The sequence below is a fragment of the Pseudopodoces humilis genome, chromosome 6 (assembly GCF_049639895.1).
Source record: "Pseudopodoces humilis isolate 2021_Gansu_Grassland_sample_001 chromosome 6, ASM4963989v1, whole genome shotgun sequence".
NCBI classification, from domain to species: domain Eukaryota; kingdom Metazoa; phylum Chordata; class Aves; order Passeriformes; family Paridae; genus Pseudopodoces; species Pseudopodoces humilis.
In genome coordinates, this window is record NC_142205.1 from 25,905,753 (window position 1) to 25,912,760 (window position 7,008).

The following is a 7,008-nucleotide window of genomic DNA, read 5'->3' on the forward strand; positions in this document are numbered from 1 at the left end:
ATTAGCAAAAACTTTCAGCATACCAATTAATTTTATCACCCTAAATTAGAAAGACAAGCATTCCCTGTGAAATAAACATATGAGGACCACTCTTGAGCTGTTGAAGACTAGGAGGATGACTCTGCAAAGTGTTAATACAGTAACATAAAAAATGAAGAGTTCTACTTTTTGCCTTAGCCTCTACAACCTATAACTGCCCTTCTTAAAAGAATTATGTGATTACACGAAAACCAGGTATCACCATGATTTGGTTCACTTAGGCCATTCAAACAGAAACAGAATTAGTTGAATTTTCCAACTTTACCTTAACTAACCTCACAGAAGAATTAAACAACTTTTCTTTTGAAATGAAGCTCATCAACAACGTTCTACAACATCCTAAAGCAACATACAATCACTCTGCTCCAAGGAAACCACTTCCACAGAAGTCAGCACAGACTTTAACCAAATCAATTTTGGAATATAAATAAGGACTCATTCACAGCACCAATTTGCTCAGGGAAGTTGGTTGCCTATTGGCAACAACCACCATCAAATACCACTAAAAACCTCTACAAACCACAGATAAAGGAAGCTTTTGACACTGAAAATGTTGTTCTCATCTTTAAATACGTGACTTACTAAACATGCAACACATTTTTTATGGAGGGGTTTGCTTCCTTTCTGAGATAGTGCCACAAGATACGAATCAGTGTGGTTTTAAAGCACTTGGTCAAAGATCTTCCACAAAGATTCTGAAGTATTCGGCACATATCCTCAGCATGACAGTAACAACACAGAAGCAAAGCAACTGAAACAGCCTACTGAGGAAATGACACGCTGAGGAAATACTTCTTAAGAAACTACAATTAATTTCACTCTTTGCTCAACCCTCAAACAGCAAACCACCTTCTTTCTCGAAGTACTGTATATACTCCATGAAGTCTGCAGCAGGGAGATATGCAGTGCACGAAGGAGTAAAGAACTCGTTTTCTGGTTTAGTATATTTCTTCCCTACTGTCCATTTGAGATTTGCAATTCTAAAGGAACTCCAGGTTACACTCTTGCTGCCTCGTCTCCAGATTGCCTTACTATTCTTCGAGATCATATTAGCAAATTGCTTTTGCAACTCCCTCAGTATGAGTGACCACCAAAATATTTGAGATTTGTTGGGTTTTCAGGGTTTTTTTATGTTTTCCGTCTGACTCCTTAGGATGTTTTAGCTAGAGCTACTCTGATTGTCAGACAGTGATTTCTGCTCAAGACACAAACCGAACTTGCCGACTGACCAACAAAAATTGTCACATTAACAAAATACTAGACACATACACGTGAAAGTGGAGAGGAGAAAACTAATTAAGCCCCTATAATACTTCCAGCCACACAAACACGCCTATCTGAAGCTGTAAAAACCGTGGAAGGCTAACTTGGTCCTAAAATCACCTCAGAGCGACTCCATCAGCGAGGCGCTGCACACTAAGCGAAGGGCGCGCACACACGGCTCCTAGTTCGCCGCTCAAGTCTCCCAAGTTTCACCCGAAGGCGGGGGAGCGGGCCAGCTGCGCGGAGTGCGGCACGGGTGGCCGGGGGCGTCGCTGCTCGCCCGCACCGCCCTCCCCACCAGGAGCCGGGACGCACGTTTCTCTGCCGGAGCCCCCGGACACCCCCAGGTGGGGCGGAGCCGGGAACAAAGCCCGGCTGCGTGCCACCCTCCCCGCTCCGTCCCGCCATTCCCGGCCGGCCTGGCCCGCTCCCAGCCCCGCCATCCCCTGCGGCGGTGGCTGCCCGGCGGCTGCGCGGCCCCGCTGTCCCGGGGGGCGGCCGGAGGGGGTGGGGGGGGGGGCGGGACCGGCCGGGCGGCGCCCGCCGCGTTACGCTCGGCCCGCGGGGCTGTGCGAGCAGCGCTCCCACCCCGGGGGCTCCGGGGGCCACCGGCTGAGAAAGCTGGGCACGCACGGGTGGGGCCGCGGCTAGGGAGGAAGGGACGGAAGGAGACGGAGCGCGGGCCGCGGAGGGGATCGGGGGAGGCTTCGTCTCCCCAGGGTACGAGATCCGGAGCCCAGGTGGGGGCCGGCCGGGCGGTGCCGAGCCCAGGCAGCCCCCCCGACCCCTGCTTCGTCTCCGCCCTCCTCATGCCCCCGCGGCGACGACGGGCAGGGCCTCCTGGCCACACGCTGCCCTCCCTCCCGTCCCTCCCTCCCCGCCGTAAACAAAGCGGCAAGGGCCGAGGCCGGGCTAGCGCCAGGGCCACAGAGCACAACCCGCGGGCTCCGTTCCCGTCGGGGCAAAGCGCCCCCTTCTCCCTACGATCAGCCTCGACCGGATCCGGGCTCCGCCGCCGCCTCACCTCTCCCGCCGGTGGAAGGTGCCGCAGCACCGGGCGCCGTCGCCTACCTCAGCGCGGCCGCGGTCCCCCCCACACTTCAGAGCGACCCTGGTGGGAGCCGGTGAGCGACGCGCGCCACCAGCATCCCCCGCTGGCTTTATCCGGACGCCGCCTCTCCGCTCCGGCACCTCGACGTCCCGGCGCGGCGCTCCCAAGCCCCCCCCACGCCGCGTCCCATTGGCACGCACCACCCCGCCCGGCCCGGCGCTCACTGGGGCAGGCGCCCAGCACTCACACGGCCCCGCCCCCGCACCCTCTCCCCGTTGGCTGTCGAGCGTCCAGCCCGCCCCCCGGCACCGCCCCTCCGTGCTTCGGCCAATCGCCATGCAGCGAGCGGCGAGCCGAGCCATCGATTGGCGGTGCCCGCCCGCTTCCCGTGGCTGTGATAGGCCGGGGCGGAGGGGGGTCCCGCCCCCGGAGCGCTCGGAGCGCCGCTCTCCCCGAGCCGACCGCCTCCCGCCCGGGCAGCGCCCCAGCCCCCGGAGGCTAAGGAGAGGTGGGGAGAGCGGCCCCTGGGAGAGAGCAGGACCGATCGCTACCGTTAAGAAGGCCGGTATCATCAAAGTAGCCGCGAATCAAACGGCGTTCTGGGAACGCAGCGGAGTGGCTGGGAAACATCAAGGAAGTCTCCTGGCTGCTGAGGCTCCACAGAGGTCCCGCCGCGCCGTGCCCATGCCGTCAGGGCGCTCCTTTCGCCCGTAGGAAGCGGTCGGAAAATCCGCCCTTCCCCCAAGCGAATAAGGGCAAATATTTGTGTCTCGGCCAGCTGCACAAATGCTGAGATATCGCCTTTTTGCCAGGAATTACTCGCGTTGTTCTACCAACGCGAAGAGCCGGACTTCCCCCGCAGAAGCAGCCTGGCTCCCAGGAAGCCTGCGGGGCAGGGCAGGGCAAGCTGCCGCCACCCCTGCATGGCATATAAAGCACTTGGACTGCTCTGGCCATTGGATATTCGCTTTGATTTCATGTAGTTCCCACAGGCGCCAAGCTGCAAGATTTATCGCAATGCACTGGCAGCGAGGCGGAGTAAAAAAATAATTCACAACATCATCCTCAGAAAACTGAGCTGCTACTGGGACTGGCCAGGGTTTCACAAATACAACAAGTCAGGTGGCTGGAAGTAACAATGCAAAAGATCTGGGAGCCAATGTTAATAGAAACAGTACCAACATTAACGTTTTAACTAGTTAGAAAGTAACTATATTTATCGTTAAAGTGCCTTAAAGCTTCCAGGCTTAAAAAAACCCCAAAAAAACAGAGGGGGGAGGAAAGAGAAAAACAAAGTGTGATAAAATAACACAAGATTTGCAAAATAGCAATAGAAAGAATCCTGAAGTCAACATTTTCCCACTGTTAAACATAAGCCTGTCATGAAAGTACTGTATTATAATAAGCATTTCCAACAAAACCAGAAGTGAAAAGTACAAAGAACAAATGAACTAGCACAACAGTTGTAATAATTTCTATTAGAAAAAGTTCAAAGTTCTATTCCACAGTTTTTACTATTATAGTTTATTTGGAGTAAAAGCCCCGCAACTACTTATGTCCATGTGCTGCATACCCTTGAGACAGATGATGTACATCAATTTGCAGAAATCAGTAGAAAAAGAAAGCAGGAGAGGAAAAAAATAAAGGTATCCTGGTAGCTGAGGTTAACTCTTTCCTATAGATTTAAGAACTTTGTGGGGTACTTTTTACTGTATTTTAATAATTGTACCACAGTCCAAATATGGGTGACAGACCTTACAAGAAAAACAGGATTCATTGCTACTGTTGTTGTGCATCATTTCAGATGAATGAAGCAAAGTAAGTCGCAAGTTGCTTCTGATTTTGAAGTTATTCTGAGTTAGGGGCTCAGTGATCCTCCCAATAAATGCACGTAACTGAGACAAGAGCACCAGAATCTCACCACCAATGGAAATCAGACCACTGGTATTTAACCCTGAGCATGTGAACTTTATAAGATGTCAATCACTGTCAGAACCCAAGTGCTCCTTTATCTGCCAGCTTTACAAAATAGCTCTAAAGATTATTTAACATGTAAAGTAATTTTCAAAATACATTACAGTACCAGTCAATATTAATAGCAATCATTATCTACGTGGGTAAAGTCCTTACTAATTGAGGCTATGGCTATCAGCTCCTCAAAGACACCCACTCTTGGTTCTTGCTGACATGCCGTAATGCTTCAGGCAAATAACTGATTCTTTGTTTGCCACCAGTTGTAATAGTTACAACAATGTTCTTTTTTTCTTTTTGTTATGAGGCACTGTTATTTCCTCATTAGGGAGAGATTTTTCCAAATACAGTCCTGTTAACTCTTGGCAGCCACCAGAACCTCTCAGCTGTTGCATTTTACTGTATTGTCCAAAGCACCAAGCAAAAAACAACAGAAAAAAAGTAATCACTATTCACATTGTTCTATGTACTTGAGCTCATACACTTCCAGTACTTGTTTCAGAACCTTTTCTTACCAGATCAGCGTTTACCCCAACTCTTTCATATATATAATGGTTTTAGTTATGTCTTATACAGTATTGTTAAACTTATTTGTTAGGCCACCTCCTTGTTTTGCAGTGGAGTTGTATAAAACCTGCCACTGACTGTTAATAAGGGGATGAAAAAACAATCTATCAGAAAGATAAACTTTTAAACCATTTGACAGATTGCACAGAGCTCACTCTTATAATTCTTTGAGCTCCACCTTCAAGAGTTCTGAATATACACCACTTTGTTTTGCAAAGTACTGCAATTAGAAACCATGTGACTTTTCACACCTTACAACTTGTTAACATAAGTAATCGGTTCATATTAAGAGCCACTCATAATTTGGAAGTTTTCATTTTTCCTTTGAGGCTTCTCCTTCACAAGAAATAACTTCAAATTTCTAAAGATTAACTATCAAGATTTTGTATGGCAGTATTTTGAATCTTAAATATATTCTTCATTCTTACATGATATTAAGTCGTAAAAGATAAAATGTTTAGAGACATAGATATGTGAGTTTTAATACTCCTAAAAATAATTTTGACTCCTAAAGTAGCCAAAAAATTATAACTTTATGCTATTACAAATAATCTATAATTTTTCTGTTTAAAACAACACAGAACAGCAATTATAAAACAGCTGTTGAAGCATCAAATCACTACTGTGCTTGTTGTTAAAACAAACAGTTTGAGATCCCTGAGAGTTCTTAAGAACTACTCCAGCACATAGATTTATAAACAAAAAATGGCATATTGCATAATGGCACCTGTTAAAGCAGAAAGGAGAGAAAACAGTATTCAAGATAGGGCTTAAATATATAGCCTTCAGCCTTGCAAGAGAACAACATTTTATTTTTATCAGAAGGACTCGGTGATGCCATCACTGATTGTAAACTGAAGTTCTCATAGTTGCATGAAAGATAGCATGAGTATAAAGGAAGTTGTAAAAATAGACCAGAGAGTTAAAAAGGGTGTCCTTGTTAACATTTCTTTCAATGAATGAACTCCAAAAACAGGTCTCGAGTACAGAGAATGAACTGCCAAGGATACAGATATGGTCTACCATCTATGCTGCACATGGCCCTACAACTGAAGTTCTAAGCCAACAAATGGATGTATGTAGCCAAGTGAAACCCTTAAGTACCTCACAAGAAGACTGTACTAGGTAAGATTTTTGAATGGATGGTAAACTCACCAGTTTGCTGCATGATTTTAATTACTTTTTTTCCCATTAGAAGTCTAAGAGACTTGAAGATGAAGTGAGAAAACTGAATGGATAACTATTAATTTTACAACAGAGAAGCAAATCAGAAGCTCAGAGTCATTATTTTCTACAATGAAGGAGACTGATTGCCATTTCCTCCCCAGTGAAGCTCCGTGTTTAGAGGAGGTGCAATTCATAGGCATGTCCTACCCCACAAGAGTTCAAACTTTGAAAACCCATTGTATTCTTTGCCTACAGTGTACTGAAAGATAAGTGGGAAAAAAAAACATGAAGTCATCTTAATACAGTTGCGCTATAATCCCATAAGTATTGAGCTGATGAGGCCAAAATCTTTTGCCTTCCAACTAATAACACGCATCAAGGACAGTCATGTATTGGAGAATGTTTCATTAGCATGGGCTCAGGTGACAAGCAGAGATTGCCTGATAACACAAATTATTTCCAATCTCATGCAAATTAGAAATGTATTTATTGTACAATAGGAGGTATGAATAAATGAACCCCTCTACACATAGTTACTGGTTCTATTCACCCGTCCTGTTTCAATAATCCAATCTCATCTATGGCTTTCATTAGTCCATTTGTCCTACGCCCTTCACGTATTTGCGGTGTTCCTTTCATAGTTCTATATCAATTTCAAAAAATCACCTTCAATCTCAAAAACCTTCCTTCTCCTGTCTTCAGACATGGACCCTTTTTTGTACAGCCATCAAGCCAGAAAGCAGCAATTTAAGCCGAATTCCAGGGAAAAGAGGCAATGGCTTGCTCTAGGAAAGGCTTAAAGGGAGTGGTGCATTCCACAGGCAAGTACGGGCATATCGGCATACGGTGAACTCAAGCCACAGTACTGCCTGTTTACAAGAAAATGCCAAGGCAGACACTGCGCTATCAAAAAAAGTATTTTATTGTTTTTTCCTCAACTTTTCCTTATT

The 7,008-nt window shown here is 46.6% G+C and overlaps 1 protein-coding gene across 2 annotated transcripts in view; it reads right to left on the bottom strand.

The window, feature by feature from the left end:
- Positions 1-2,501, bottom strand: part of FRYL (FRY like transcription coactivator) — a 162,078-nt gene extending 159,577 nt beyond the window's left edge. Inside the window, exon 1 of one of the 2 annotated variants that reach the window (XM_014261370.2) lies at positions 2,374-2,501. The gene's annotated coding sequence lies outside the window, so the exon portion shown is untranslated. Of the gene's footprint in view, positions 1-2,326 lie in introns of both variants that reach the window. The other variant, XM_014261363.2, reaches the window with a different exon arrangement.
- Positions 2,502-7,008: the final 4,507 nt, after the last annotated feature.